Consider the following 18,720-nt stretch of genomic DNA (forward strand, 5'->3'; position numbering starts at 1 on the left):
CCACTGTATATATTTGTATGTATATATATCAAACTTTCTCATCCTCCAGCATATACCACTCACCTGAAGATTTGTTTTCCCAAATATATATATTTGTGCAGAGGCTTTAAAGTCTGAGTGTCCATCTGCATCCATTCCCAGCTTGTTCCAGCTGGCTCAGCTCAAAAGTGTATGTATATTTCTTCCCCTGGAACTAAAGTTCTATGGGGCCAGTAGAATTCTTTTATCCTTCATCTTACCAGATACCTCTTGGGTTGCCTGCTCATAGCTTCCCAAACTATGATCAGATCTTGGCTCTGAAGCTTCAAGGAATGGAAAGCTACTGACCTGGCAACCCCAGACATTGAAAAGGGTAACCTTTGGACTACAAATCCCAGAATCAATCATTTTAGGTTATCTACTCCAGGGTGGTTAGAAGATTCTGTAGGCTGTAGTCCAAAAGCATACTTTTACCTACCACTGATCTAAAGGCACCCAGGGCGCCCTCTTTTCCATTAGAAAATGCCTTTGCATTAAATTATACAAATAATCTGGGGGGAAGGTGCCATCCTAAATAGGCAGCAGGAGGGTGACAAGTTTTATGCCAGTTATGAAAATGACTTCCTTGAGATGATTTGTGGCTTTTCCTTCACAGCTGGCATCATTTGTTCCTAAAATTAATTACACTTGGATTACATGATTTATAACATTTATAAGGTGGAGGGGGATAAAGCAGAATGGAATATGTTGAGCATCGTGAGAAAACCACTACAAACATGTCAACAGTCAATTAAAGACAATCAGGTTTTGCACATGTGTCACTGTATTTCTCACACACACATTGCACAAAACAAGTACCTTATTGCGAAGCCTCCTGAACTGCTACACTGTAATTAATTCTATCAACATAGTACAACATTTGTAAACCTTTCTGGAAATTGCAGAAATGTATTTAAAGCAAAAATGCCCTTTCTGTCACATGTTTATATTCTCCAGAGTATGTAACACAGTGATGAAAAACCTATTCAAACATATCCTTGTCTGTTTTGTTTTGTTTTTTAGTCTGTAGCACACTGAATAAAAATAGAAGTATTTAAATGTGGAACAGTACAAAGGTAACATGGACCAAGAGGAGATTTGGAACAAGTAATAAACTGTATTTATTAAGCATTTTCTTACTGTTGTCTCCAAACTGATGTACATTTGGATAAACAAATGAATATCACTTCTGTCACACAAAGGGCTTTTCCAGCTGCTGCCTGCTTTTCCAGCTGTCACAGGGTTCCTTTAAGACTGCAAATACACCTTGCTTTGGAGATGACATGTATTAATATTTGTTTTTAATATGCAATCAGACCCATACTTTTGTTGTATATAAAACTCACAAGTCAGGCTATTAAGGAACAAATTAAAAACACGGAGGAATCACACAACAGAATTCTGCATCACTTCAGACTGCAGAATTAAACATTTGAGTCCTTCTTTCTTTGGAAAAAATATTGCAGTATATAAAATGTAAATTCTCTTTTTTCAAAAAACAACAACATACCTTTTAACAAGAGAAGCATCTGAGTATATGAATTGCAGGTTCAAAGTGACAACATTCCAAGGGGCTACATATGCCCTTTTTCTGTGCGAATAAATTGTGATAGAAATACGGTCTAATGAAAATCTAACTTTAAAAGAAAAACTAATCTTTTATAAAAACCCTAATAAATTATTTCACTCTTCATATGCAAATGCTGTATTACTTAGAACCAGTATCTATTTTTCAGGATTAATCTTAAAGTCATTATTAATATTAATGCTATTCATTTCATCATTTTTATTATTTTTAGCAGAATGTGTATCCTGCCTTTCTACCATACTATACTTGGTGGCTTTTAAGAAAAATAATCAATTAATGTAATAAACAACATGCTCAAGCAGTGCTATCGAGTATAAACACAGAAAAGCATACCTAAACAAGAAGATCTCATAGAGAAGATACGAGAAACAGCAGAAATGGACATTTTATCAGAAGTGATGAAGGACTGTCCTTTACAAAAGGCAACTGAAAGATAGGACTTATTCTATAAATGGATTGAGTTAACAGACAGCGTATGAAGAGCATACATAGAAATGAGCACTTAAATCTGGAAGGCAGAAAATAGTAAAAAGAGTAATTTGGAATTTTGATATGGCAATATGTATAGAATGGATGGTAGTATGTTATTGTTTCTCCTCTTCCCTCTTAACCTCAATTCCCTTTTCCCTTTTTGTCACCCCTTTTTAAAAATAAAAATTAAAATTAAAAAAAAAAAGAATATAAACACAGAAAAGCACAGTATTAATACTGTGAAAGCAATGACCTCACACTCAGAGATTATAAGAGCAACATGGAATAAAGTGAGACATAGACTGTTTGTTGTTGTTTTGTTTTTCAGAGAGGCAGAAAGGAGTAATTTTTCATTACCTCTCACAACTGGTGTTCTTGTCCTTGGTCCTCTGGAGATACAGTTTAGTACCCTATTATGCATGCCTCTCATTCAGTGTTTTCTTTTCAATCTATCAACTTGATTAACAATCTATCAACTTGATTAACAACTTGATTAACAATCTTTTCAATCTATCAACTTGATTAACAAAGTATCCCTCAAAACTGACTTGAGCAAAAAAATAGGAAATACAAGGAGAAAGAGCAGAATGCTACATATCGCTCAGCAGACTTCCAGACGAATGGCAGTTGAATAGAAGTTGGAAGTTCTGATAATCTTAGCATACTGATGATGTCATAAAGCTGCACTCCTGTTCTATCTGCAAGGCCAATGACATCACTTAGCTAGGCCTAAGAATGGCAACTTTTGATTTCAGAAGGACTGGAGAAAAACCAGACAGATCATAACAAATTCTGGTGGGCTCTGGACTGGTCTACAACAGAAACTGGACCCTTGAGGGAAAGGTAGAATGATTCGTGATTAGAAAAGCCACAGCAAAATTTCAGGTAGTAGGATACTCTCTAGAAACCAATAGCAGCACCCTTGAAACATTAGCAATCTTATGTTTAGAAGGATTATCCAGATTCCACTCTCATTTGTTCAGCTGTACATTGCTAAAGGTTCAACTCTGCCCCTTTACACTGTATTAAAATCAAATTGTTTTCCTTCAGTTTCAAAGCCAGAATAATGTTTCTTGTTAAAGGTAAGCCAGATAAACATACAATAATTGTCCTCAATGGCCTCAGTAGTAAGTTATCACTGAAATAAACCCATTGAATCACCAGGAATTTGGTGAGTCAAGTTAGTGATTTAACAGAGCCAAGAACAGCTGAAGTAGGTGTTATCTGTGATGCCCTGTACTATAGGATAGCCTGTGGAGTCTGCTGGGTTTCAGGGCCCCAGTATGGGGTGCCAGGGAAAAAAATATAATTTTTACTGGATGAATCACTAAAATACAGGCTGATTGATAAATTTAGCCAGGCCAATTTCCACTGAAAGTAAACTCTTCTTGCTGCTACCAGTGTGAACCTGCCATGTCCAACTGGAAAATCCCATTGACAGTGGAGAGTCTTACCTGGAATGAGGCAAGCAGGGCAGCAAAGATTAGGTGGACTAATCAGTGTTTTAAGGACAGCAAAGCTTTGGGTAGCCCTGCCTTCCTGATGCAACAAAGCCACTCGTATAGATGTAAAAATTAATAAAGGAACCTGTAAGAGAGCAAACTTGATAGTCAGCTGTTAATTAGGTTACACCATGTGCAGTGTTCAAATGGCAAGTGACATTTTGTCAAGGAGCCAATTTGTCAGTGCCTCACATAATGTTTTTGTATTATAATCCGGCAGCCTGTCTTTTCCAGTTCCCTCTTATTTCACATGTCCATGAATAAAAGATGTCCTCTGCTACTAATACAAGCTGACTTTTAGCCACCCACCCTGTCCCTTGTGTCCCTACAGGGAATCGGTTTCCTTCCAGGTTTAAATGACAGTTCTGTAGAACTCTGCGTTCTATGAAACCAACAGAAATCATCTTTGCAGGATATAGGGTTACTGCCTACGGGTGGGAGATCACAGTGTTTAAATTTTAAAATATTAAGTCAGTGATTCCAAACTCCCTGACTTGGAAGTAAATCACTCTGACAGCACTGGGCTCGTGTGTGATGAGAAATTCTTAGGATCAGGTTTTTAATTATTCAGTAGTTAGAAGCTCAGATTGTGGGCCACTGAGGTAGCCTAAAGCCATGATGGATACTTTACTGTGAGAACCAGACACCTACTGTCAACATGACTCCCCATATCCAGAATGAAAGGAAGTCAGGGCACATTTTATGACTTAAACAGTTGTTTCAGGGTAGTCAAAACATGCCCAATTACCTTGACTGTGATCCATGGCTAAGGCTAGGTTGGGAGCAAGTATTGAAAGAAGAGCAACAGGAAGAGGTCCACCTCCTTCCCCCCAAGGTTTGCAGGCTTCCTCAGTGTGGCCTGCTCCAGATGTCTGGAGTGCAATTCCAGATGTTTGGGACAAGGTCTGTGTAAATAGATTTGCCAGACCAGCAACATGCCACTACCTGTGAATTCAGAACTAAAACCTGAGACCAGATCATTGTGATGTCAAAAAAGTAGTCCTTGTAAAGGCACTAAAGCAGAGCAGACAAAGTTCGGGAGCAGGGACAAAAATGCACTTGAACCAGCAGGTTGTGGAAATAGGCACGAGAAGAATTTAGGTAAATGGGCCTAGATGCATATATATTTATCTCTCTAGCAACATTTGTTTAAATGTGCACTCACACTTTTGTGTTGCTCTAAAGAAGTCAAGATAGGAGATAATTTGTTGCATTCCACTAACTCAAGAAAAGATAGCTCTTGTACATATAATACAGTTAAAAATATATTTTGATGTGCTATTCATTTGCCTGTGCAAATACTGCCACCTGAAAAACTAACTTAAACGATCCAGCTGCATATGAATCACTCACTTTTTGTATTCATTCCTATATTAAGAAAGTCTTTTTAAAACATTCCTTTTGAAAACAGGGCAGTGGCATATGCTTATTGTAACATACAGCCCTGCTCTCACCTGTCTGTCATAGCTGGGCAGTGGAACATCAGCCAATGAGGGGACAGAAGGTGGTGCAGAAGGGGGAGGACCTGAAATATAAAAGGGGTGTGTGAGGTGTGAGAGGGGGAGATGGACAGATTGATAGATTGAGAGTTAGTGATTAGCATGTTAGTAGGCCTGTGAGCCGAAATAGTCAGTGAGGAAAAGTCTGTGTGATTTAATGAATGAGAAACAGTGATTTAAAGCTTGATTTACTACCTGAGACTTACTTATTTAATTTTGTTATTCCAATAAACAAGTTTTGTTTGGAAGAAACACTTGTCCTTTCTGAATATTAAATATAAGTGGTGGCAGCAGTTGAAGAAGAGTAGTGAGCACTCCTGGAGGCCTGAGTTGGCAGAGGCTTCAGAGTGGCCCGCTACACTTATGCTTATCTGGAAAGGAAGTTCCATTCCTTATGAACAAACACACATAGCATTCTTCTATAGGACAGAAAAGGGAGATCAGTATTAGCAAGTCTGAACAGACAACACACAAACAAGGTTCTTCCTAATATAAGCGTGGTAGAAATTTATATTTGTGTATCCCAATATCCCACAGAGATAACAGAGTTCTTCATAGATGGTGGTTCTAATTATTTATACCCTGGATTTTTTTTTGCAATTATATATCAAAAACATCAAGAAAAAATCAGTAATATAATGTATAAATACAAATGTTGAAAGTGCTAACTGTGACGTAAGAGATTTTTAAAAGTACTTCTGTTCATAAGGAGGATGCAAACTTCTGCGGTATCAGATATATTGTGCCTAATTCAACAAAATGAGCCCTATATATATACTGTATATTTCAGTGTACCAATGTCAATACAAAATAGGTTAAGATAGTAAACATACTGCTATTACACTAATTTATTTTATTATTGCATACTATTTAGACAAGCAAGAAATCCTTTCCAAAACCAGCCCCAATCTTTTTTATTTTAAATTTGTTGATTATTTGAGTGAGTCTGTTGGCTATAGTATGTTAATATTAGTTATATTACTCAGTAGCATTTCTTTTGTTACTACTACCACCACCACCATCGTACCTCCAATATAGCCCTATTTTTAGGTTAGGTCTGGGTTTCATTTTGTGCTGTTTGTTCTCTCATGGATGCTTTTCTTCTTGTATCTGCCTGTATTCTCTCTGTACAAGTTAGAGTACATCTTGGTGCACAATTCGTACATGTACCTCACAGACATTATCATTGTGCAGAAAAGTAGCAGACCTAGCAAACGGACTAAAGCAAATTTTACTGGTGAACAACAGAAAAGCCCTATCTGCAATTTCTGAAGGTTGGTCCCTCTGAAGAGGCTAAAATGATTTCAAACAGCTGTCTGGGAAAAAAAATGAAGATGCTATGGCAATTGTAATACTAACTGTAAAGCTGATTGGCCCACACACCAAAATAATAATAATTATAATTTGTCTGTATTTTGGCAGTGTTCATTGTTTTCATCATTTCTGCAGGCACTTACATGAAAAATACACACGTGGGCATTGTACAGCCCAATTTAATACCTAATTTTTAGACACTGGAATTGTAAAATGCAGAAGAAATAAATTAGAATGGAAGAGCACTATTCAAGGTTCCATTTCATCCTGTAAATATAAATCTAATGCATCTCATTGAATAAGTGAAAATGCAATCTTCATTTTTATATATATATATATGTTTCAGTATGTTGAAGTTCCTTCCATGTACAGCATGAAAATCAGCATGCAGCTCTGAACATAATTAACTCAACTCTAAGGATTTAAGTGGAAATTAAAGTGACTTCCCATTTGTCCCTTATTTTAATATATGGTGCTTCTGCGACCTGTCTTGCTATGAAGGATGCCAAACCAAGCAAACATGAGGAAAATATTTATTTAGTGCACATTTAATAGAGCTTCATAGGGATTAACTCAGCAAATTGGCTAAGCAGAGCATAAATGGCTCAGGAAGGAATGAATTATTAGAAGATGATACACTTTGTTCCATATTCCAATCATTCAAGGCTGAAGTTTATGAGGTTTGTTAATAAAGATTGGAAGTGGACTAAGGCTCCCTGAATAAATATTTCAACAGCCTTATTCTTTATTTCGGTATCTTAACTTACCCTGTCCGTCAAGACTCTAAAGAAAAGTTTCACATTTGTTTTGGTTAAGTATACAAAACTTCAAGATTAATTCAATGTCCCTAAAAAGAAGACAAAACAAAACAAAAATCCTGCAATGTTTTAAAGGTTAACAAGTTTATATTTGCATCAGCATTCACAACAACCTACTTAATCAGATACACCTGACATCGAAATATTAGGGACAGAACTCTTTTCACTTACATGATTGTGGAACGCTAATTGCACAAACATTTTCACCCCTCTTGGGAGCACAACTGGCTGAGCAGATGAAAATCCACATTTCAAACTTGCCTCTTTACAGCAGCTTTGGTTGGTAGGTAATTGATGCCCATTCTCATGCCTTGCCTCATGTGTCTCATGTGTCCTCCTCTGGAGAAGAAAACCAGAAGGATCCAGACCAGCTGGACAAGAAAGAAGGTGATGCTGAGCTAGAGGAGGAAGAGGAAAGCAGGGCAGGTGTAAGATCCTTCTGCCCAGAAAGTGCCATTGGCTCAAGGTGTTGGAGCAAAACTGCTTGATCAGTGGGCTTTTCCAGGGAAGATCTCCAACACCTTTGATTGGAGTGGATGCAGCTCAGGAACGGGCTCAGGCCAAGAACAATACAGAGTCATCTTAGTCATAGTTCTTTTGCTGGAAGCAACAAGAATGCCTCATCTTCTAACCTATTTCAGATGTCTCTATTCTGGGTTCCTTGGGCTTTGACCCGGCTCCTCTTTTACTTGCTCCTTATAAGTGACTTCTGGACTGACTCTTGGCTCTTTGGGACATCAGTTTTACTCCTCTTTTGCTCTGCTCCCTGTGCTGGTTTGAAAGCTTGGCATTTTATCCTGTTGTTTTGGAAAGCTTAAACTGAGTTTGGCAAGCACACTGTTTGCAGACTGCTTGGTTAAACGTAACACCCAGAGTTTAACACAGTTTGGAAGTGTTAATTTTTTTATTACAACTCCTGAAACCCTGCACCCAACTTGGGTGATTATGGGAATTATCTTCGAAAACAATAACATTTTGAAATTCTGGGATTGTAAGTACTGAAGTCAAAAAGAAATAAATACAGAAGGCATTATTAACATAGGCATTATTAACAATGATGTGGTGGCGCTGTGAGTTAAACCGCAGAAGCCTCTGTGCTGCAAGGTCAGAAGACCTGCAGTCGTCAAGATCAAATCCATGTGTCAGAGTTAGCTCCCGTCACTTGTCCCAGCTCCTGCCAACCTAGCGGTTCGAAAGCATGCAAAAATGCGAGTAGATAAATAGGTACCACCTCAGTGGGAAGGTAATGGCATTCCCTGTATAGTCGTGCTGGGCATGTGACCATGGAAGATTGTCTTCGGACAAACGCTAGCTCTATGGGTTGGAAACGGAGATGAGTACCACCCCCTAGAGTCAGACATGACTGGACAAATTGTCAAGGGGAACCTTCACCTTTATCTTATTTGCATATGGTTGCTGATCATACAAAACCTCTTAGTACTAGTCAAACCAAGTGCACAGAAATGGTTCACTTTGGACAAAGCCGCATATTGAAATGTAAGAATAATTGTGTGCCTAGTGGACATAATTAACATGCCTGTTAATATTCCTTGTGTGAGAGAGTGGACATCCTTGCTTTCTTAGTATCACATTCAATGAGATATTGAAGTCTACACACAATGGAAGAAAATCTTCACAACTTGGAATCTAATACCACTAATGCTGAACACAAGGAGCATCAGGCTCTCCAGCAAAGTTTTATCTGGAACATGAAACACATAAAATGAAATTTTTAAAAATCTAAAAAAGGATAAAGCCCCAGATCAACAAATAAAGTACATAAGAATGTGTTGTGTTTTTTCAGTATCATAGCGCTTTATTATAACATCCATGTGACTTGTCAGGTAAAGGTCTATAATGAGGTCTCTCATCTTTCAAACATTGTTGAACACTGCAAAGAGCAGTGGTGGGGTTTGCAGAAATTATCTTTGGCAAGTGGAACAGAAATGGCTACATATGTTGATTTGGACTGGGAACACTGGGAAACAGAATTGTTCTTTCTTTCTTTCTTTCTTTCTTTCTTTCTTTCTTTCTTTCTTTCTTTCTTTCCAAATTTTACTTGAAAAATTCAATTTTTAAAAATAAGACCAGAGTTAGAAAAATCATGCATCTAATTAAGTGGAAGCTAGTCTTTGAAAGCTTGTGCCACAGTAAATTTGATAGCCATTAAAATGCCATAAAGGATGTGAAATGTACCCAGACAGAAGCCAGCAGACACCATAATAAAAATACTCCTCTTTCAAGATTAGATTATATAAATCCAAACAAATAACAAGTATTGACTCCTCTCATTTCAGGGAAACTGGATCCACTTTATTTTACTTTGGCTCTGTACATCTGTCCATATATAGCTATAACGTTTAGAAAAAAAGTAGATTATCCAATGCTTTTTAATCCATTATACACATCCCTGAAGCAGGAAGTTTCATCAGAGTTTGAAATGGATGGAATTTTCTTTTATGGACTGCAATCCCAAAACCTCTTGCCAAAATGGGCAGTAGCCACAGGTTACCAGTAAATGTCAAATTTTTGACTTTCATATGTGCTCTTGATATTTGGCTTGAAAATACAGGACAGAATTGACACATATTATTAAATGGCGATGGTAATATTCTGAGGAATGAAATAAGCTTCTGTCTAATGCAATAAACTGTGAATTGTCAGGGAATATAAGTCAGAGGACTGCAGAGTAAAGCCTAGGCAGGAACCAGAGAGCCTTTGGAAACTATCTTCCTCTCCAGATGGTGTTTCCATCTGCTGTGAGCAAAACTGTAGCACCAACGTCTGTTTTTTGCTCAGTAAATAAGAGCACCTGAAACAGAATTCAGTAAAGGCGTATTTCATGTACTTCTAATGCACAGTCTACCAAGAAGGCATCCTATCACACAGAATTAGTGGAATGAATGGAGACCGTGTACTACATACATCTGCCTGTCGGTTCATTTTAATTTTGCTCAAAGATTTTTCAAACAGGCCTGCAATGCAAGGAACAGTTAAATCTTGTGATCTTTCTAGTAAAGGAAAAGGAGCCACAGTGCCATAAAAAACTCATCCTCTTACGTGTCATTGCACACATAAACAGATCCACGGAAAGACCTGTTCGGTTCAGCGGAGTCAATCCAGGTGCGACCACTGAACCACACTGAACACATGGCTCCCAATGGGGTTTCAAAGGTAGCAGGGTTGAGTTTGGTTAATAGTTGGATAGGAGTCAACCATGGAATACCAAAGAGCTCCAGAAAGGGCTAGAAAACATTCCCTCCTGAGGCCTAGGAGAATCACCACTAGTTACAATGGAAAATACTGACCTAAATACTTATGGTGGGAATCAGTGTAAGGTTGCTCCCCCAGTTGAGTCCTCTTATTCTTTTTACACAAACAGCTGTGCACCTCAAAAGAACAGATCTCAGAGACTTTGCTTTTAAGTAATGTCCTCATGGAGTCACTGTTCCCTTAAAGAGTGCTTGCCAATTGTTTGAGGGTAAATTATTACTTTAATATCCAGCAACTGAGTCACACAAAGCTTTTTAACAACCAGTCTCAGTGAACAAAAGAATTACTCACCAAACTGAAGAAACAGACCTCACTATTTCTTTTTCTTTCTTTTTTCTTTTTCTTTTACTTTTGGTGCAACCAAACTGAACCTGCCCCTCCAAACATGCAAATCACTGCTGGCAAACTTTTCACTCTGAAGCCTGGAACGACACAAGAATGCATACCACATGGCACCCATCCTCCACTTGTCAAAGATGGCAAGCATAGGATGGGAAGGAGATGAACGATTCCAGCAGGAAAGAAGATGAACTAGAACAGGGCTACACAATGTGTTACTGCCAAAACAAAACAGAGTTAGTCATGCCATGATACAGAGAGGTGAAGAATTCAATTCAACTGCCAGTCCAGTTGGCATATGTACGTGAATTAGGAGGGGCACCATTAGGCATCAAGGTGTCTTGGGCTACTTCTAACCCCTTTATAAAGATACTGGTTTAATTGCTGGATAGCTCAGTGGTTTAGGTATCTGGCTGTGGCATCAGAGTTGGGAGTTCAATTCCCCACTGTGCTTCCTTGTCAGTACAGCCAGCCTGTTTAGTCCAGGGCAAGCTGCACTGCCCCAGAATGCCCCAGAAGAAGGGAATGCTAAGCTATTTCTGAGTACTGGAAAACCCTGAAAACAGGTTGCCATAATTCAGCATTGACTTGATGGCATGCCATTATTATTATTTGCTACCTAGCTATGACTGCAAAAACAGGAGTTATCTGGCAGATCATAATACAGTGGTACCTCGCAAGATGATTACCCTGCAAAAGGTTTTTTTCACTAGATGTTGACTTTTTGCGATCGCTATTGCGATTCGCAAAACAATTTTTCCTATGGGGGATTTCGCTGGACGATGACTTGGCCCGTGCTTCACAGACCATTTTTTTCACAAGACGATGATTTTTACAGCTGATTGGCAGCTCCGCAAAATGGCTTCCCTATGGGTGATCTTCGCAAAACGGGTGTTTTCGGGACCGATGCTTCACAAGACAGCGATTTAAACAGCTGATTGGCGCTTCGCAAAATGGCTTCCCTATGGGCAATTTTTGCTGGACGATGACTATTTCCCCCCATTGGAATGCATTAAATGGGTTTCAATGCATTCCAATGAAGAAACGCTTTTTGCTAGATGATGTTTTCATAAGACAGCAATTTCAATGGAACAGATTATCATCGTCTAGCGAGGCACCACTGTATAGGACTGGTGCAGTGCATTCAGCTTCCTGAGTCACCTTTTAACTGCTCTTGTAACCATTTTGTTCTTAAATTTATCATAACTGAGGAGTACTTGGAAAGTAACAATCCATGCACAAAAGCAGATAATCCACCAGAGTAACTCCAAAATCTACCATAGTCCTGCCTAACAATACAGCGTGAGGTAATGTTTGTCAAAATGAATGATTATTTAAAGATAAAGCAGGCTGAGGAAGATCCTGCCCCAGTTTATCATGATTGGTTACGGAGGAAAGTGGGACATCACCAGGTTCAAACTGTACTACTTTTAACTACTATATCTTTAAGAACCACTTCCTATCAAAATCCTTGAGAAAAAAAATCTTTAGAAATCCATGCCCTGCTAAAACTCCACTTCTGAAACTATTCATTCATTCACACATGCATACATATTTATGTGCTAATTATATGTTTTCTATCAAGCTTCTGACACAGAAACAAGTATATAGGAAACCATGATGGCACTAATCCCTACTTCAGAGAACAAAATAACCAATGCCTACCAAAGGAACAAAAAAACCCAGGAAAATAACACAAAAGCATGGGGGGATATTGGATTGTAACTTGCGCCATCTAGATGGAGGAAAGTGCCTTAACCATCAATGATGAACCTAGTAGTTTTGCGGGAACAAATGCTCCATCTGGATACACCCCCAGCTGCAAAATGAATGGGAAAGATCCTATCCAGTCAACAAAACCTGCAGCTGGTTCTTTGAAAATTCTGTGTTTGAATTCTAACTTCAAAAGTTTTAACGTCTGTTCCTTCACGCAGCTAAGAAGTTTTCTCTGGCTTGGGCCCACGGTATCGTCTTGGACTCACAAATGTTGCATGTAGTAATGAATGCATGGGGATGGGGCCTTAGGATAATTTTATCTGACTAGAAGACCAATTCCCTGATTTAAAAAATGATAATAGCTGCAGGAACCAGTGATCTAGAAAAGGAGAGGCCACTGTTTCTGACAAGCAGATATTAAGCGTGAGCTGAGAGATGACATTTGTTTCCAAGACATGAAATGAGGATCAGTATTGCAGTGACACAATATTCTCTGGAGAAATTATTGTAGAATGTGCTGGTGACAAAATATATGCTAAGTTGCTTTGGCCCTTAGCTGTTCTGCCTAGGAGTGACAGAGCAGCCTAATTAATTGGGTTTAAAATGCATAGAGACTGAGGGTTGGAAAAGTCAAGTGAAAATCTTTTTGAACCCCAAAGGAAAGGAATCTGGCCAAGACTCACTGATTAACCTTCTACAATTTGCTGCCAAAGTGAAGGACAACTACCAGTTCTGCTCAGCCATACTGACTGTAAAAGACCCACTTGTCCCCTGTCACTGATCCAGAGATGAAGCAAATGCACCCTGCAAGATTGGCCATACAAAGGAAGAGGCAAGGGATAGAGAGCAGGATGGATGCACATTCCCAGTATGGTGAAATACATTCTGGCCTATTGTTCATACACTTATCCTATGGTTATAAATCAATCAGCAGCCAGATAACTCTGCTAAATGTACCATCCATATGGCACATAGTACTGTTTTATAAGTGCATAGTAGCAAGGTGTGAATGTTTCTGATCATGGTCAAATCTTGGAAAAATTACTTTTCAAACCATGCTGGTCTTCAGCTTGCAGAATTACCACAGTGAACATACTGGATGGGAAATTCTAGGATCTGTACTGCAAGAAAGCAACTTTTCATGAAAAGGCCTTCCACCTGCATGGCTTGTGTGAAAGGGAGCCAGTTATTACCAACTCTGAATTGCGAGGGCAGTTTTGGATTCAGCTCTGCTAGGAATACTGTAGAGTCATAAATGTACCAGCATGGCAGAAAGACGCCAAAGCCTACAGAATGAATTAGAAGCTGCAAATATTACCTGGACAGCCCTGCGTTTGCACTTGGACAACAGGTTGCTTGCTCTTACTTCACAGGGCTTTTCTTTGGCCAGTTTTGTTCCCAAACTGAAGTTCAAGCCTCCTTCGCCAGATACTTCGACCTCACCTTGCTTTGGACCACCGTTGTCATGAGACACTGACATACTGGTGAAAATGCTCTGGTTCTTTCCTGGCAATATTAGCCTCTGACTGTGGCAGCATGATATATATGACTCAGTTGTCTAAGACTCAGCACTAAAGCACAAAGGTAAGACTCAGTGTACTTGTTCTGTGGCATAAAATCTTAGGGTATATTCCAGTGTCTGTGTATGGCCAGCAAATGGTAGCATGCTCCCTCCCCACCTTCTTTGGATGCGAAGACAGACAGACAATACAATACCCTCTAGACATTGATGATCAATACTTTTCGAGGCAACACTAGCAGTTCAAAAAATGGATCCATCTGTAACAACAAGCAAGAAGCAAATACGGCTCACTCCTGATCCACATTCAAGCAGCAACACGAACTAACTCTTCAAAACTTTGAACCTGTTGAGTAATTGGAACAAAATACATGGCTCCGAATCCAAGAAATAGCAGGAATTTAAAAAAACAACAGTGTAGATTGTAAGAAACACAATCCTTGACATTGGTATTATTTCTGCATCATTTCCCTTGAGCAAGCTGAGCCACAGAAAAGCTGAGCCATGCCTGTGGCACCACATCCTATATTATGTGAGATCTAGAAATAAGCAATTTCTACCCTCCAACAGGGTGAGGGGAAAATCCACTGTAGAGTGGGGAGAAATAAAGATCTCAGTTTGTTCATTTGTAAAACTACACATCTATTTCAGAGCATCTCTGATTGACCTCAATGAGATTTACTTTTGGATAAACATAGATAGGATGCATAAGGAAGCCAGTGTGCTTACACTGCTGTCTCTTTTCTGTCTTGTAGAAAATTAAGAAGTGCAACCACAATTACTGTCACCAGCCACAAGGCTCACATCACAGACCAGGTGCTTCTGATGAAACTCCATTTTACTTACTGTTGAGAATTCCCTCAGGATGTTGCCTGAACACCAATTAGTTTCCCAATAAATAAAGAGGCAGAAAAGGGAAAACACCATTAAATAATCATAGTGCAGCAGGAATAATGACTCAGGTCCATTTTTTTACCTGGGATATTAATGACTGGTTGCAGTTAATGGCCCTCAGTTTTCACTTCAGGCCATCAGTTCTCAAAGCCATCATTAAACCCCAGAAAAACATTGAGCTTTGGTCATTATTGCTTAATTACACAGCAAAACAGACAGATTGTTGATATAAATTTGCTTCATACAACTAACTGGTCAAGTGGGAAGTTTGCCAAGGTGTCTCAAGCACATTTTGTGGCCTCCACCTATATGTTTACGGGGGAGAGAGGGGGGAGAATGTAGAACAACTATGATCATTTATTCAGACAGCTAATCTGAGGCTGTGAAATCATAACTGCACCACAGAAGTAACTCTACGGTGTTTTGTTTCCAGAGATGAGTCACATTAATGAAAATGATTTTAAAACTTTGCTACAACACAGAGCTACTGGGGTGACTCACAGTTTGAGCAGGGTGGGGATCTCCAATGTAAATTCTGGGGTGAGCCTACCCAGCTTCAACCACAGGTCAACTATGATGGTGTTTCCAGTTGCCCAAAACAACAGACAACATTGTGCTGCATGATTATCCCCCAACCCTGTAATGCAAATATAATAATGCTAAGACTATGTACTATGAAAAACTAGACAATTATGTAGTACTGTATTCACCTAGTGGCCAGAATCCTATTGGCTATGTACAGTTGTGTAAAGGCAATGACATAAGTTGCTGCAGCAAATTACTGCTAGCTAAGGAGTTGTTGTTTGTATTCTTCATAGAGCGCCAGTCATGTGACTTGACACAGAGCAAGAAATATAGTCAGCAACTCCTCAATTAGTGGCAATTTGTACTGTGATTTATGTAGCTACACTCATGGCAGCACACATAAGCAATAGAATCTTGGTCAATAATACTAGAAGACAGGTTTATTTAAAGGGTGAGTGAGATGATGAATGCCAAAAGTGGGGGCATAGATTTGCAGCTAATTCTGTCAATGCATTAAAACCCAAGCTATTGTCTTTAATATTTTCTGTGAAAGCAAGGGCAGGAGCAGAACTTTGAAACATGATTTTTAGACTACCATTTCCAAAATTCCCATCCGAGTGATTCTGAGTTTTGTATCCAACAACCCAACTCTTCTGAGCTGTGGAGGAGAAGCCCCTGCCTGAGGCCCGCATCTATTCAGAGCAGTCAGCTAGCACTGGGCTAGACCCACAATGGGGCAGCTTAATAGGATTATGGTCTAGACATCTAGAATTCACTACATCATATGCCACTATTTTTAATTATGTGAGCATTATTAAATCACCAGATTCTAGAAGCATATAGGAACTGAATAACAGGAACCCTGCAGGTTTAAAGCAAATGATGTACATATGCAAATCTAATGCTACTGGGTTGCGGCCCTATCAGCCTAAGCACAACAGGATCATTTGTTAAATTAAACATTTCGGTAAAAATATGGGGCCATATGGCATGTTTATTAAAATCCCCTTCTGAAGCCAGTGCAGAATGCATGGTAATCAAGCAAATGACTACAGTGTTTAATAAGAAAAGAGGAGCCTTTAGCAGTATATAAGCTGAAGTACTGGAGGCACAGCTGAGGAAATAACTTTCAGTGGTGGCAGAAAAACTGCAGAACACTTTTCTCCAGTGAGTCTGTCTGCTGTTGTCTCAGTACCAAGGACGTCCCCCTTTCCCCTCCAGGCTTTCCATTCTGTTCCCATAGGCCAGTGGTGGCGAACCTATGGCACATGTGTCACAGCTGGCACACAGAGCCCTCTCTGTGGGGACACGAGCCATAGGTCTCCATAGAGAAATATTTACCCATCCTCCGATCCCGGGTTTTGGCACTCCCCTCCGCTGGTGCAGTGGTCCAGCAGAGGGTGCAATGGCGACCAGTCTAGCCCAATGGGGGATTGGAGGACCAGTAAGTATTTCTTTGTTAATAATGGCCATAGGAAAAGGGGGGAGCATTTAACCCTTACAGTTCAGGAGCTGTTCTTTTTTCTAAACTAAAACCACAGCATTTGGATTTTAATTGCAGTATTGGCATTTTGAAATAAATAAGTTGATTTTGTGTTGCAATTTGGGCATTTGGGCTCAAAAAGGTTCACCATCACTTCCATAGTCAGCACTTGACCAAGGTGTGTGGTGCTTCCCCACTCAATACACAAGCCACCCCTTCTGTTCCTGCCTTTGCTTACCTTTGCCATTGAATTTTATGCCGCCACATCATGCATTTTATTGTTCATTTTTTATTATGTTGTTACATGTTGTCTAGTCAGAACCAACCTATAGCAACCCTAACAGGCTTTTCAAGGTAAGTGAGATATTTAAGGAGCAGTTTTACCAGTTCTGCTCCTGCAGTCAGTTTCCATGGATGAGTGAGGATTCGAACCCTGTTCTCCAGAGTCCTGTCCACTAAACCACCCTGGTGTATTAAATTTATACAGTGGTGCCTCACTTAACGATTGCCTCGTTTAGCGATGAATTCGCATAACGATGTGTTTTTTTAGAAAATAATATGCACCGTATAACGATGTTTCCTATGGGCGATTTTCGCTTAGCGAAGTTTGGGACCATGCTTCGCATAATGAATGCGATTTTAGGTCCCCTGCTTCACTTAACGATGTTTCTTTTTTCAATTTAAAAAGTGTCTTAGAAGGGTCAAAAACGGTTCTAAATGCTTGGATTCGTTAGAGGACCCCCTAAGTCATGTGCAAACCTGATTTGGCCTTGATCTGACTTTTCATTAATTTATGGTGAATTTTTTTTTCGGCCCATAGGAACCAATGGACCTGTCAAAATCTGACAGCTCCATGCTTTCCTATGGGGGAGAAAACAATTCACCATAAATTAACAAAAGTTCAGATCAAAGCCAAATCAGGTTTGCACACGACTTAGGGGGTCCTCTAATGAACCCAAGCATTTAGAACAGTTGCTGAGTCTTCCTTAATTTTTTGTGAATTTTTTCTTCCCCCATAGGAAATAATGGAGCTGTCAGATTTTGACAGCTGTCAAAAGTTGGGGGGGAAAAATTCACCATAAATTAACGAAAAGTCAGATCAAAGCCAAATTAACTTTTGCATCCGTTTTAGAGGGTGCAGAAGCTAATCCAAGCATTTAAAACCATTTTTGACCCTTTTATGACACACTTAATTTTGCAAAAATTGACTTCGCAAAGCCTTTGAAATGTATTGAGTCAGCTTCAATACATTCCAATGGAGGAAACATTGTATCGTTTAACAATGTTTCCTATGGGTTTTTTCACTTAAGGACGGCAATCCGTGCCTATTGGAACAGATTAACCGGTTTCCAATGCATTCCTATGGAAAATGGTGTTTCGCATAACGATGTTTCACATAACGTTTTTTTTTAACCAATTAAAATCGTTATGCGAGGCACCACTGTATTTCACTTTGGTAGAAGCCCAATCCAAGAATCTTGTTATAAGGCAACAGAATATAAATTCTTATATAAACAAAAAAAAAAATGCACGACTACCTCATGAGCAGTGAGAAAACAGCCTGGTCCACCTTCCAGCCTCGGAGGCAGCAGCTACAGGAAACTTTCCTCATCCCACTTAGAAAAAAATATTTGGCAGCGACTACCGGTTGTTCTCAGGCTGCAGAACAGAAGTGTGTTCCCACCAACTAGTGGGTTGTGTGCATGTGTGACGAAGTTTCTATCTGATCCTTTGTGAGCTTTCTTGAGAATGATTAGTTAA

General features: G+C 39.3%; 1 long non-coding RNA gene across 1 annotated transcript in view; it reads right to left on the bottom strand.

The window, feature by feature from the left end:
- Positions 1–9,223: 9,223 nt before the first annotated feature.
- Positions 9,224–18,720, bottom strand: part of LOC144588314 (uncharacterized) — a 30,609-nt gene continuing 21,112 nt past the window's right edge. Inside the window, exon 2 of the long non-coding RNA XR_013543819.1 lies at positions 9,224–10,905. This is a non-coding gene — a long non-coding RNA (uncharacterized LOC144588314). The remainder of the gene's footprint in view (positions 10,906–18,720) is intronic.

Source organism: Pogona vitticeps, chromosome 3 (assembly GCF_051106095.1).
Source record: "Pogona vitticeps strain Pit_001003342236 chromosome 3, PviZW2.1, whole genome shotgun sequence".
NCBI classification, from domain to species: Eukaryota; Metazoa; Chordata; class Lepidosauria; order Squamata; family Agamidae; genus Pogona; species Pogona vitticeps.